At 38.2% G+C, this 15710-nt stretch overlaps 1 protein-coding gene across 1 annotated transcript in view; it reads left to right on the plus strand.

Annotated features, from left to right (window-relative positions):
- Positions 1–15710, plus strand: part of LOC117390787 (leucine-rich repeat and fibronectin type-III domain-containing protein 2) — a 124432-nt gene that overhangs the window by 66627 nt on the left and 42095 nt on the right. Inside the window, exon 3 of the mRNA XM_055230958.1 lies at positions 13659–13756. The gene's annotated coding sequence lies outside the window, so the exon portion shown is untranslated. The remainder of the gene's footprint in view (positions 1–13658; positions 13757–15710) is intronic.

A 15710-nucleotide genomic window follows, 5' to 3' on the forward strand; every position in this document is an offset into this window, starting at 1 on the left:
CTTCCTCGAATCTTCATCAGCCAAGACTGTAAAGAGAATCCGTGGGTCTAAAAGCATCAAAAAAAGTTCAACTGCCTCCCCAAAATGTCTTGATTAAAAAGTATTGATCTAAGTTAGAAAGGTAGAGTGGTATTTCTCTATAGACTGTAGAGGGAACGCAGCCCCGCCGTGTTCTGCAACCTTCAACTTTCAATACTTTTGTAATCTGTCGTTTGGGCTCTGCAACCTTTCCAAAAGTCTGGCACACTGTCCTCTGACAGCGCCGTGGAAGAATTGTAGTAATGCTATTGATTGGAAGAATGTGCCAAGATATGAGGGAAGAAGACATCTCCAAAATATCAAACATTTGGTCAGGGACTAAGGTTACAAAGGAATAAAAGGGTACAAAATGGTGGATATTGCTGGCATTTATAGTTTCTTTAATCTAATTGTGTTTCATGTGTCAAAGGAAGGAGAGAAAATCAAATGTTAAGCAGTTCAGCTCTGTTTAATAATTCAAAATAAAGTGCTTGATGTAACTTTTCTGGGGCAAGGTCTGCCATTTTCTTGTCTCTATGGAGATGTTATTGCTTTTTCTGGAATCTTCCACAGATATGACAGTTAACTTATTTATCTCCATGGAAACCAGAGCCTTCAGGTCAAGTTATTTGTCAGATCCGTGGAGAGGTGAACACGCTTACAGCAGGAAGTCATTGAGAAATACATATTAAATACATGCAGAATGCTACGTATTTGTTTTGACAGTTGATGCGCTTTTTGCAGTCACTTTTACAACTCATATCATTGGTCTTTTTGTCATTATATTTGTATTTTATGGCCTTGCTGAGTAAATCTCTCAAAAGGGGTCTGTTATAATAAAAATGCCAGCACTGAGCAGGACAAAACCTTGCACACTTTGGTACAACAGAATGACAATTGACAGTCCAGTCTCCATGTTACTGACTATGATGAACTCTGCTAGTTGTAGAAGAAAGAATGTGATTTGTTGTGTTCTCATTTAGTTGCATTGTTTCCTACTGTAAGAGTTCATGTCTGAAACTATTCAAAATAATCGTACAACATCCCAGAAAGTTCAGCTTAGTCTTGAGCGTGAGAGAGAGTGAGAGAGGACTATGTTGTAAAAAATCTGTTTGAAGTTCAGCTATTCTCGTTGAAATTTGGACTAAACTGTCAAACCAAACTGTTTTTTTTTGTTTTTTGTTTTGCACATTTCTACGGAGATGAGGGCTGTAATCCTTTTTTTAGTCAGTTGATGATGTCATAGTCAACCAAAATTTGTATTAAGGATATTTGATAAGGATGGGACAACACCAACGAGAAGGATATTTTTTATTTATTTATTTTTTAATGTATGTGTGTGTTGTTTCCTAGTTGCTTCAAATCCAGAATCCACACTTAAAGATGTTCTGATCACCGGTGAATCCCCCTGTTTTCAAATGGGCTTGATTGACAGGTGGATTAGCCAATGGGGACCCGCATAGTCTCCCAATAATTAAAAAAGTGGGGAAAAAATCACATGGGACTGTAAAACATGGCAGATTTCTGCAGAATCAATGAGCAAGCAATAAACTCTGTCAATCTGAGGTGAGAGAAATGTGATTTTATTCGTAAATCAGAGGTGATCAATGAGCTCCTTCATCTCACACGTGTCACTGAAATAAACAGATCTGATGTGTGGACCAGACTGATATCAATCTGTATAAAAAATACAGAGATATGTCAGGCTGAATGTGACAGGGAAGTTTCCTAGGACGTTTTCTGTATAAATAGTTGTTTTGCACAAACTCCCATACAGTTGTAATCTTGTGAGTGCAGCTGCAGTTTCCTTTTTTTTCCATATGAAGCATTTAGGGACAGCCTGTGTTACTCTGTGCTTCCATATCAAATGCAAAAGCTGTATCCCACCTCTTTGTTTATATTTAGAGAAACGCCCCCTGCTGCACTCCTCCTTAGCACTGTTTTTGCTTCCTCAGGCTTTTGAACGCTCTGAATGTGTCAGACTTCACAGCGCTGACAAAGCCCTCCATGTTTAATTGATCAAAGCGTGCGGTGATTGGCAGCTGTGTTTTCTGCAGCTAATTAACTGATGACATATATTGTATGGGCAGACAACAAAGTAGTCCCACATCATGCAAATGTAGAGCAACTTTTCCAGCTCTCTCCTCTTCACCGCACTGCAGAGGCTAAATATAACCCAGGCCTGTTTTCTGTTCAAACCGCCTCTCTTGGGTCTTTAGTATTGCTTTTTGTTCTTCTATTTCTATCAGCTGCAGCTTTACAACATCAGGCAAGTAGAATGTAGTGGAGAGAAAGACATTATGAGAATTAGGCCAGTTTCATAATGATTTCTAGAAGAACTGTAAGCGTGAACTGGAGTCAGCGATTTTTTTATTTATTTTTTTTTTGTGTAGCATGGCAGTTTGTAATTTAAATTTGTTGTGTCAAATCAATTATAATAAGACTTTGAACTAGAGTGGATACTGTAAAGCTGATGTTCTACAGACCTACATATGACAGCCGGGTGTGTGTTTTCATTCATGGTACAATATGAAGACATACGTATTAAATTAAACTAATGTGAGCGTTTTAATTCAGTGAGAAAGAGACACGGCTATGATCGATTTCAATGTTTTATTTGAATATGTAGTTCAAGAGGTGAAGCAGTCCTGCTCCTCCCAATTTTGGATACACTTCTTCGTCTTCTTCTTCATCTTCTTCTTCATCTGCTTCGTCCTCTTCTTCCTCTTTGTCTTCTTCTTCCTTTTTGTCTTCTTCTTCATCTTTGTCTTCGTTTTCCTCTTCTTCTTCGTCTTCCTTTTCGTCTACCTCTTTGTCTTTCTCTTCTTCTTCTTCTTTGTCTTTGTCTTCATCTTCCTCTTCCTTTTGGTCTTCTTAGTCTTCACCTTCTCTTTGTCTTTCTCTTCGTCTTCTTCTTCATCTTGATCTTCTCTTCGTCTTCCTCTTCTTTGTCTTCCTCTTTGTCTTGATCTTCTTCATCTTCCTCTTCGTCCTTTCTGTCTTCCTCTTTGTCTTCATCTTCTACTTCGTCTTCTTCTTCCTTTTTGTCTTCTTCTTCATCTTCTTCCTCTTCGTCTTTTTAGTCTTCATCTTCTCTTCGTCTTCCTCTTCTTTGTCTTCCTGATTTTATAATTTGTCTTCCTCTTCGTCTTTTATGTCTTCCTCTTTGTCTTCATCTTCTTCGTTTTCATTTTCTTCACCGTCGTCTTCTTTGTTATCTTCTTCTTCACCTTCTTTGTTGTTTTCTTCACCATCTTCTTCTACTTTGTCATCTTGTTTTTCTTCTTCTTTATCATCTTCTTTGTTATCCTCCGCTTTCGCCTTCTACTATGTCATCTTGTTTTTGTCTTCTTATTCATCCTTTTCTTCTTCCTTGTCTTCCTCTTCGTTCTCTTCTACTTCATGTCTATTTTTTTCTTTTTTTTTTCTTCTAGTTATTATTATTATTAGCATTATTACTAAATTGACTTGTTGATTTGTTAATTCATCTTAATATTAAACTCAAATCTCACGGTGCGTCGACAGCTGTTTCAATCTGTTCGCTGAAAAAATAAAAAATAAAAAATGAAAACTGTGGTGTCACGCGCCGTGCTCTACAAAGACAACATAATTGCTAGTTTTTACAGTGGCGAGCCATTATAGCTCTGTGCCAGAACAACTTTACCTGTTTCTCTATAATTACATATACAGTCTGCTCAGGTGTTTTTGTATACTCTCACTGTGGTTTCAGAATGGGTTTTATGCCTCTGACAAAGAATCTAAATGAGTACTTTAAGTTTTGGCACTTCATTTCAAAAGTTACCAGAAAAAAAGTATAATTTCAAAGACCAGAAGTTGCTGGAGTAGTCAAAATTTGTAGTAATATTAAATGGCCCAAGAAATTACAAAGTGTAGAGGAGATTAACTGTCTGGACATAACATCTGATTTAGGATTTAAAGTTAATATTGTCGACCGAAATAAACTGACTGTCTCAAAGTACTTTTATTAAAACGTTACATTTATTTGAGTAAATATAACTAACTAAAAGACCTGGGGTTCAATTCCGTCGCTATGTCTTTACGCCAAACACTTGTATTGGTCGTATAGTGCTCTGTGTCTATTGGCGACCATTTCCCCGTCTGACTTCGAGCAGCTGGAATCCATAGCAGCTTATTCTTCTCATTATCGAATATACATGTTTTGTTGAAGAATGGATTCGGAGAGATCGTTTCCTGGCTTAAGAATTGAGCTTCTCGCTGAGGAAGAGAAGAGCTGTAATTACTCAAGATGTTCTAATTGTTCGAACAAATGATTGAACAGCCTAAAGAGTTCTGACAATGGAGTACAGTGCTTAGTGTTTCATCCATTTCTGGTACATTTTGCTCATTGGAACAGATTTTTGATTTTTATTTTTTTTCCTTCTACGAAACCCATTACTGTTACATAATTCACCAGATGTATTAAAAAGATTAGTTATAAGTGAAATGTGAGTAGTGTTTACAGGCCGCTGGTAAAATGATAAATGCTTTTAGATGGTCCGCATTAAACGTATTTGCTTAGTAATGAGTTTAGGTCCAAGCTATAAACTCCAAACGCATAACCATGTATACTTTTAATGGCCAAAACGTACACCTATCTCCAGAGGCAGTAGTAGTAGTAGTAGTAGTAAGACAAATTGAATACACTTTCCACATAGGGATGCGCATTACCGATAGTATTTTTCCCATCAATGGCTGTTAATATCTTGGTTGAGGTACAAGTAATAACCATATAGAGAAGAAATACTGTTTAATACTTTGTTGTTTTTTATTTGAAACTGAAATCCACGCATTTGTAACGTCACATCTGGATTATTGTAATTCTTTCTATGTGGGGCTCCCTGCAGCGTTTACAGGATGCAAGGATCTGCTGACAAAAACAACAGCACATCACACCTGTGCAACCTACTCTGGCTCCTTGTTTCATATCGGGTGCAATTCAAAGTGTTATTGTGTTTACGTGAGTGTATTCTACGGGTCCTCTTTATCTGAGAGAGTTACTGCAGCCTTATACTCCACGTGTCACCGTTCTGCCAGTTTCCTTGCTTATCCCCAGTCCAGCTTCGTTTCCCAGCCTGTTCCAGTCTTTTGTTCGCTGCCTCCCTGTTTTCCCCGCACCTTAAGTTCATTGCTAATCAGCGGTGTAGCCTGTATGTTCTCCCTGCGTTCAGTTTGAGTTGCTGGATTGTTGTTTGTTCATTTCTTTTGTTCATCTAGAAGACACGCAGGTTCTGTATTGCGAATAAACCTGATGTGTTCACCGAGACGAGGAGTTTGGCTGTGTTTTTTTGTGTTGCACGTGAGTCCAGTGTTCCTGAGTGAGTCCTGACGTCCGCTGACCTCCTCCTCCTGATTGTGCCCAAAGCCAGCCAGCAGAGGGTCACCTGAGAGCCTTTTCCGTGGCTGCGCCCAGACTATGGAACAGCGCCCTCTGCCCGTCAGATCTTCACAGTCTTTAACGCAGAATATCTTGGTGTTTTATTGTTCTTTCCCTACGTATGATATTACCTGTATGTTTCTTTTTTGTTTACTTTTATATGCAGCACTTTGGACAGCTGAGGTTGTTTTATATAAATGCAACTGAATTGAACTGAATTACATTGCAATTGCGTTGTTTTTAATCAGTTCTTTTTGCAACCTTCTACAATAGCTCTGATTATATCCAAAACAATGAATGCAAGATTATAATTTTGGACATATCTCTCACCTCTGTTTACACATATGAATCATTATGTCTCCCAGCTGGTAATGTCGCTTATGTTTATATAAAATCACATGATCAAGTACCAAAAACAGGCAGCATATGGATTTAAAAGACTAGACAAATCAATCCATTATCTACCATCCATTTACTAACTGGTCTGAAGAAATAACTGTGTCGATTCCTGTGCAGAGCTCTTTATATAACCCATGATCCAAATGCTTATGTTTCTACCACACTTGATTTTTTAATGTTTTACTTTTAGCGTGGCTGCATGTGTTAGTTCTCCCCTTGAGTGCATATCAGCAGCTAGAACATTCTTTCCCCTGTACAGCACCAGAGGGCTCAACTTACTTCATTTACTGTATGGGGCTTCATCATACATCTTGCATTCAAATGAGACTATAAATACACACGCTCATCTCTTAGATCTATCACTGCGTCGCACACTGGAGCCTTCTGTCTTCTCCCTTCCACTCCTACCGTTGTGCAAAGAGTTGTACATCATTAGCAAATACCCCGCCCCCAAAAAGTAAATATGGGACAAATGAGCTATTAAAAGTAGTACAACTAAAGTACTTCATTATAGAAGGTGGTATATAGTGTACTCTGCTATTCCAGGATTTTACCCAAAGCACTGGTTTAATTGGTAAGACTTTTGTGCAATAGCTGAAGTGCGCTACATTTTGTATTCTAAAATGAGCAGAGTGAGGAACATGAAGCAGGAAGAGCTAACTGAATTCACAGAGATAAAACGAATTAAGGCCATGTGAACTTTTGCTTTCACCTTCTTTCCTTGTTTGATTTCTCATACAAGAAATCATGTGTAATATAAAATGTATATTATTATTATTATTATTATTACATTGGTATAAATTTAGATATTTATCACAGTAAACAAAATACAAACAGTAATATTTTGTAAACTTTTTGGACTTTTTGTAACACATACCACAGATGTGTATTATTATTTGAATGTGGTGTTAAAAGATGAGCTGTACATATGATCTGTTCTCACTGGATTATAGTTGCTGCACTTGTACTGTATTGACCGCCCACACAGGCTCCTGTAGTGTAAGCCCTTGTTCTTACCACTATTGTCCAGGGACAAAGGACTGGTTGGCCGCATTAAGTACTATGATAATGATTAAGTTGCAGAGGCGCCCTGTGTGCTTGACACTGTACAAACACAATAGACTTGCCACAGAGGCTTAAGGACCTCTATTAGAGCTATTATTATACAGCAAACCTACTGTACTGTGCAATTATTTTTGTTTGTTTTTCTAAAAGGTGTATCATATCCCTGCAACTTTTTCTGGTGTAGGGTCTGTCACCTGCTTGTCTCCATGGAGATGTTTAGCTACAATGGTCCACACTACATCTGTATCTCCATGGAGACAAGCGTGTGTCCACCAAACCCTCTTCTTCCCCCAAGAAAAATCTCTCTAGCAGGAGATTCAAGTAAATATGAGTGTGCATGTTTTTTCAATGCTGGGCAGACTTAAAGTCACTGTTGGGTTCAAACATAAGAGCACATAGTGACATTCATCATAACAACACACTATATAGCATTTACTACTTTGATGTTTTCCTCTTCTATATATTTTGTGTATTTTCCAGGCGGCCCAGCAGTATAAAGTGACTAGGAGCAATGAGTTCTTTTTTCTTTGAATTGGTAACATTAGCATTCGTAGAACAAACCGCTGTCTCTTCTTCGTTCATGCTCGGATCAAAACATTGTCAACAGCTAGTCAAAGGCGACGTGCGCTGAATTCTGTCTGACCCCACTCCCCATCTTTGTGACACCCCTTGTTCCGAGCGGGTGTCACATGCAAATCCCCTCCGATAGATAAAGTCGTGGTAGACTCAGCACCCTGTCATGTTCCTGTGACAGAGGAGTCTGCGCTGAGACTGGATGTGATTGGGATGGACAGAAGAACAAAAGTCCTCAAAGCAGGTGGTAATAAGAGGGCAAGTGAGTGCGTAGTCCAGCAACGACTGAGCGCGTTCAATAACAACTCGAAGGCCTGTAGTTGTGCTGGGTAACAACAGCCAAAGCTAGTTGAAATGAATCTGAATGTCTTCTAGCGAAAACATTTTTATATACGCATAGAGAAACTGGACTACATCATATCAAATTATTCAGAGAGTGAATTCAAACCAGACAAAGCTTACCAACATCCTATAATACTACAATGTTAAAAATAAATAAATAAATACAAATAAAATAATAAAAAAAATGATAATAAAATAAAATAATAATAATAATAATAAACCGTGAAAACAGAACTATCTCGTTGCAAAAAAAAAAATGCTGAAAGATTTGATTGCTTACATAATACAGTTAAATCAGCATACATTGCATTCTTCTGTCACTAAGAGGTTAGTTATTGCTTTGAGAAATCATTGCCCACTGTAGTGCTGCCACATCACTTGTATAAAGTTGTTAAATTCAGCTCGCAAGATAAGATATACTTTTGTCTTTGTATTACGTCTCAAGATGGTAACGCATTTTGAGGCCAATTATACTTTCTAATGCAAAGATGTGCAGCTTATTGAAACTATAATGATAATGATGTTTACTGATGTTTGATCTTGTTTTTGAGTGATTTCAGGAATAGCGTTGTCTTCTATTATACTGTCTATTTGGTCATTATGAAGTCTTTTTTTTTCATGCTCTATCAGGCTAATTGGGTATAGTCATTATTAACTGTCACTTACATTTGACATAAAATCTATAGATGCAAATGTACAATACGAAATGTCTGTCTGAAAACAGAACATAGCTCTTTGGAAGCCCTCCAACTGTTGATATAAGGAAGTCTATTCTCTTGTGTGCAGTGCTGAGAAAGACAAGGCAAAGTCAATGGCAGCTCTGAGGACATATAGATTTTCCCCATGGTGCAAACTGTTGGCTGGTGGAAGTGTTCTGATGACTAATGAGAGACTCCGGACTCATTGTGAACTTTCTAGCTGTGATAAGGTGAAGTTAAAAGGCCTGCTGCATGGATATTTGGCTTCAAAGAACATAGCAGGCAAAGGCAGGAGTGCTCAGCCTACAGAAACAGTTGTATAACACCTCCCGTGACCTTCACCGAGCAGTCTGACAACGCGCTCCACTGCATACACAAGACCAAGCACCGGGCTTCACTTTCAGATATTCTCCTTTGAGCGTGCGGTTTGTTCAAGGGTTTCGTGGCAATGGTGACAATGGAATAAGATAGACATTTATTATTCTTAATGAAGCTATCATTTCAGTGTTTGTGGCTCTCCGCAGAGTGCTAAAGATTCAGCGCAGAGAGAGGTGTAACACTCCGTAGGAATGTTAAGAAGACTGTCTGCTCCTGTTTTTATTAGACATGAGCTGTGGTGTTAGCTAGTTACGATGAAGGAGTTGGAGCGACTCAGAGATGGAACCAAGTCTTTGTTTTGCAATTCTCAGGATAGACAGGTCCAAGTCGTTTGTCTGTGGAATCCCTCAGTCGTCCAGGTGATATGCAAAGTTTTAGACCATTTCAAGTATTTATACCAAAGAGCAAGGTACTCCTTTTGATGTTTTGTGCAATGTTTCCACATCAATCCAACCGCTCCAAGACTTGAGTCGTTTTTCAATATACTGATTGGTTTATTGATTAAGGCTAGATATATCCATTGTTTCTTCATTAAAAAAAAACAAAAAACAAAACAAAACACCTCTGTAAAGGATATTGAGATTATTTTACCTTTTAGAAATCACTTGGTCTTGTAACTTAAACTCATTTGGTTTATTAGTCAAAGACAGTCTTACAAAACTATTCATATAAACCCTTTTGTTCCCTTTTGATTGCTAATCTTGTCAAGATATCAGCACATATATTGCTATTGATAATGTATGTGCTGATAGATGCAATCAAACCAAACAGTTGGCTTTGAGATCTCTCTCCTTCTCCTTGTATTGTTTTGACTCCACATGTTACATCCTGAGGTGATCCAGCTCATGAAGCCTCCAGGAGCTTGTCTGACCACACCTCAGTAGGAGTGTCACATCTTTACTTTGAAATGTACGTCCTCTGGTCGTCTCAAACTATATAAACCTGGTGATTTCCTTCATTCGGGGTCTGACATTAGGGGGAGATGGTGTCGCACCTATTTCTTGCACGAAAAAGAAATACAAAGGAGTAAAAATGAGTCTTATTTCCACAACACAACTTATTTCCCAAGACCGTTACCACAAAAAGTATATTAGTATAGTCCACATTTATGATCTTTTTGTCTGCTTATTGGTACGTTTTTGTGTTTTCTTTGACGTATATGTAGTAGTGTCTCTCCTTTGTCTATAAAGTAAACTTATTGACGAGTTGAATTGCAAATTTATTCCATTCAGAAGAGGGCAAACAAGAAATATATTAAAAGCATGTGTAGAGATCAACACATTAAAATCAAGACACACATTCTGAATTCATATTAATTTTGGCAGTGTAGTGTTTACTGAAGACTTGTTTTTGGCTGATAAAATTGTACAAAGTTCTTTCACATGAATATCTAGGGCACGATGCATCTTGAAAAAACATTTTGAACATAAAGAGCACTCTCGCTGATTGAACATTAATGCATTTATTTCATTCTTTTCATTTGACTTGTTTAGTAATCAGCTTTCCCCTGAGCGTTCTGAGTTCTTAGATTAAATAATGTATGTATAAACTGTTCAACCAAGATTTATATTGACCCGCAAGGATGGTCATTTATTATTCTCCTCCATGACCTATCTACTCTGAAATCCTGTCAGGAGAGTAGCGCCCAGGGACCTATCTCCAGATCTAGAGCTAGGCTTAGTCAGCACTATAGACTGTGTATATATATATAAATGGACATAGCTAACGAGCTAGCCGCTGCAATCCAAATAGGAAGTGACCACAGGCGCGCTTCCGGCTCCATCGACTCTGGCTCTGATTCACTTTACACTGAAAAATTCACCCTCTCTCTGTAACTACTGCAGTAAATTTAGTCATTTTAGTCTTAATATGTTTATATTAACCCGCTCTTTATGATCCTGGTATTTTTATTTTGTTATTTTGTCCGTAAATCATGATATGAACATTAATAACAAACAAATCAGACGCCTTCTTTCTCCTGCTACCGTTAGCAACAGGTTTGATTGACAGATTGGCTCTTTGGTTGCTTTGATACTCGCGGTCGACGTTCCTACTATGGAACTCGACTCCAAATCCGTCACACTGGCTTCTTCGCTTCACTTCTTTATACAGTCTGTGGTCAGTACTACTTTAGCTGGAGGGTTTTACCTATAGTACAAGCTTTTTTTGTTTGTCGGGGGAAAGTAGAGAGCCTGCAAACGCACCAAACTCAACTTTACCTACAAGACTAACTTTTTTACCTCAGACCTTGTACAGTAATATTGAGTCATAGTGATTCCATGAAATATTCAAAATGGAAAACCAGCTGCACAAAGCCAAGTCCGCATTGCATCAGCTGTTATCTCCACTGACAGCTGTTGATGACACATGTGCGTGCAAACCCACCACTGCAATTATGTGACACCAAATTGTATCAGACTGAAATTCCGTTTGAACTGGGATATTTCCACGGTTTGGGATAGTGCTGGGAACGCTGCGGAGCCCACTCTACAGCTGAGTGGTGTGCCCCTGGGCGGATGCATGTAGGTGGATGTTTGCTGAGACTGTAAACAGCCAGTGGAATCTCGTTAGGCACATTATGACGGCACATCCAAAGCAGAGGTGGATCTGGCAACAGCTGTTTGAGTCTGGCAACGAGGGAAAAGTCACAGTCTGAGGAACGGCATCCGCTGATACGCACCTCATATGGAGTTAATGGTGCAGTATGTAACTTTTCTGGCATCGCCTGCTTGTGTCCATGGAGATGTTATTGCATTAATGCTGCACAGTGCGGCATTTAATCAATTTTTTCTCATGAAGACAAGCAGATGACGCCATTAGATCTGCTGAGAGACAAGCCCACTTACACTTAAATGCATGATTTTTGTTTCGTTTTTTCGTAGTAATTAAGCACACCCATACTCGGACAAGATGTGTGAGTTTAATGCCATACTGTGGAACATTTCAGGTAAAGCAATAGCATCTCCATTTGCAGTACATAGCTTAAAGGAACCTTGCATTTCTGTTTATATTTCTCTTGAGATGAAACCCAGTATATGCAATGCCAAACTAATACAACTAGACAGCAAAAAAACATGTTAAATATTAAAAATGTGATTAAATATCGTTACCTCCCCCTGCAGCACTGATGTTTGAAGACCCGCTGTATTCTGAGCCCAGGCCTTGTCTTTTTATGTCACAGGTTATAACAGCCTCCTCCCTGGCCTCAGACTTTCAAGTGTGCCCACAAAATGGCTACTCCTCAGTGTTTACCAATGACACTTGTGACACTCTGTAAAGCCTGAGCTATTGACCCTGCAGCTAAAGTACTGAAACTGCACAACAGAACATGGCCTGGGCAAAGATCTGAGATAACCTACTTCACATAAGTGGAGTCCATGGACATTCACTGGACACACGCTGGAAAAACAACCAGCGAAAATTAGCGAAAATGGTTTAAATGACAGATTTTTTGAGTTTTGAATGGATTTAGTAGAAATAAAATAAATTATTCCAAGATAGTTCTCAGTTCATAGTGAATTTTATTTTACTCAAACTGTATTTTTGTGGTGCATTGCAATATTACGCTAGCTGTTTTCCCAAATCTTGAACCTCTTTTCAGTAAAAGGCATTTTAACAACCATAACCTTTTCTGTTGAACCACTGTCTTTAAACCTTAAGGGATCAGTCATTATTTCGTACAGGTTTTATTATTAGAGACTCAGCAAAACGTTTAGCTTGAAAGGTGCATCTGACTCCATTTTGTAGCAACGTTCCATTACAGCTATTGCATTGTCTCTTGGTAATGGTGCAGCAAGCATTGTTAGGAATCAAGCAAAGCGGTTTTAGGTTATACGCTGAGTTTTGGTGACACAATGCTTATTATCTGGTAACCCGCTGTCACCATTTAATTTGGTGTTCTCGCGCTGCTCTTGTCTGTCCCCATAAGTCGGCAGTCTCTCCTCTTCAGCCGCAGGATTTTGTGTCGTTAAGTGTTCGTGGTTTGGCTGTCTGAATTGGCACGGACAGTGGTCTGGCAGATTCAAGGCCTTAAAAAGACCCTTGTTTTGGGAGAAGAAAGCTGTATTGTTGTGCAAAGAGAACGCTAATTGCAGTGGGAGACTTTGAAATTGCTGTTTATTTGTTGTGACCGCCAAAGCCCGGGGACACAAAGAGGTTTTGTTTCTTGGCTTTCTTCCTCAAAATGAATGTCACATTGAGTTGTTGTGCTGTGTACCTCAGTGAGCTTTTATCTTGTACCATTAGGCTGAGCAGAGGCAGCTGTGGACCCAAGCACATATGCTCCGACACCAATGCCAAATTTTAATGAGGAGTGCTATTAATGATCAGGTTTTGGATTTTGCTCACACCAAATCTGAAAATACACTATGTAACTTTCTTTCTGCTTGAGGATCCACCGTCTGTTTGTCTCCATGGTAAGATTGTGAAATTAATTCAATTTGAATCTAGATTAACACAATTCTGACCATCAAATCAAGAGGTGTACAACCAACCTTCTGCCAGTAAAAGCATTTAGTAAAACTGTACTTTTCAGACATTCAGAAAATACACATTGAAGACTATTTTTATTTCATATGCCATGGAGATATGCTTTGCTTGAAATGTTTCGCAGTATGGCAGTTAATTTTTCTGTGATGCATTTCTTAAATTACAGGTGTTTTGATTGCTCAAAACTAACATGAAAAACATTCTCTCCACAAATGTAACTTGGTTTAGGGGCCAAGTTAGATATATATATACATACTGGAGCTATAGACACCATACTGAGGATATCATTTTCTTTCTTGCAGGTTTATGACATGACTGGTCCACACTTATATAAATATGGAGGATTTGATGGCACATTCTTGACATGAAGCAGTTTTGGACCTCTGAAGATTCTGTCACTGTAAGTACCAGACGACACAGTACAAGCTTTATTTGAACCTTAGGTTATTCAATGATTATGCAAAGCAAAGACAGATACATTTATTAAAAAAAAAAAAAAAAAAAAGAGTCCTCCTAAAACTGAGCAAACACCATTACAGAGACATGGTTTTAACAAAGTAAATGTTCTTGTTAACATTTAACACATTGAATATATTTGGAACATGTCCATAGAGATGTTTCACAGTGTTTCTGTAAATTTCACATCTTGTATTTTCACATAAGCTAACACATTTTAGGGGGTTTGTAATAATGAAAATGTGCTTGCTTGGAAGACTTTCATTCTTTTTTGTTGTAACCTTTGAAATCGGTTATTGGACAGTTAATGTGTAACTTTCTGGAGGTGGTGATTCCATGGAATTAGAAAGTTAAAACCATACTTCAGATCATTCTCTATGGAGACAGAAAGGTTTTGTGCCATACTATTGAATATTACAGCCAAAAGAAACATTTCCATGGAGACAAGCAGGTGGAGGGCTTCCTCAAAGCCAACGAAGAGTCAGGTCACATGCTTTTTCTACATGTTTCAATACAATAAAAATCTTCAAAATGAAAAAAAAATAAAACATTTATAATTTTAAACATATATGTGTTAAAACAAATATCACTTATAGTAAGCTAATATTTACAAGATGAGCAAACCACGGGAAATGCATTGTTGTTTATATGATCAGTATCTCACACACTACATTATAAAGTGTAATCTGATCATTCTTGATTTACTTTAGGCACAATAATGTCCTAATGGATAAGATAAATTAGTCCAAAAATGAACATTATTACAGTAGAGAGCAAAGTTTTGCATTCAGAACATTTAGAAGAGTAGACATTGTTTCTCCACTCTCCTGCCTCATCAGCAGACTTGTGTGTGACTAAGATACTTAAAGTAAGCTTGCATCCATGATATATAGGATTAACCACTGCTTGTATGAGCCAGATTACTGCCAGGACTATACCAGACATGCATATTTCCCACCAGAGGTATTTAGCTCTTCAGAACATGATCCAGCTATTGTGTTGTGAAGTTTTTCCTGTTGAATTGGAAGAGACTTCAACTTCAAGAGTTCAACCAAATGGAAATACAGTATGAAGAACAATTTCCCATGCACATGCAAAGTTTAACCATTACATAACCTGTTTAAGTTTTTATCCCCCAAGACAAAGCACTCTTCTTCAAATTCTCCTAATCATTTTAAAGCCTTTCTGTGACATATCTGCTGTCAGCATTTGTGCACCTGAATAGAGGATATAAATCACTTGAACAGGGCAAACACTGAGCGAAAACCCAAGCATTCTGATTTACCAAGTTGGATTAGGGTCTTAAGCTATCGCGCTCCCAACTCTGTCAATTCCCTTTTGCAGAATTGGAATCATTTACTGCTGTCTCTGTTGAGAACACTGCCGCCCATTATCCCAGGGACAAAGCTGCTGTGACATTGAGCTAATCCGTACTTGTTTCAGTTTTGTTTTTGGAAAGAAGAAAACAAGGAGAAGTGATTGAGAGGTATCATTTGTAACATGCTGGAAGTATATTATAGTTCTGTGTACTGGCACAAGTTTAGGCTTATATTTAAAGGTGCACAGTGTAACTTTTCTGGCTGAGGGTTCTACCACCCATGAGTCCCATAACATATCCTTAAACCTATTTATCTTGCATTTATACAATCATATATTTTTAAGCGATTTAAAGAAAAGAAAGAGAAACATTCCTTCATATTGTTCGTGGGCTTGTCTCTGCACAGATCTGACCTGTAACTTGACCTAGTGGCATTACCAGGTGCTAGTCTCCATGGAGATAGATGATTTCATTGGATTACTGTGGAAGATTCAAGGCAAACCAATAACATCCCCATGAAGAAGGGGGGTGACCATCTAAAAGGTTACATGGTGTACTTTTAAATGGAAAGCCTCGTTCA

Source organism: Periophthalmus magnuspinnatus, chromosome 22 (assembly GCF_009829125.3).
Source record: "Periophthalmus magnuspinnatus isolate fPerMag1 chromosome 22, fPerMag1.2.pri, whole genome shotgun sequence".
Taxonomy (NCBI): Eukaryota; Metazoa; Chordata; class Actinopteri; order Gobiiformes; family Gobiidae; genus Periophthalmus; species Periophthalmus magnuspinnatus.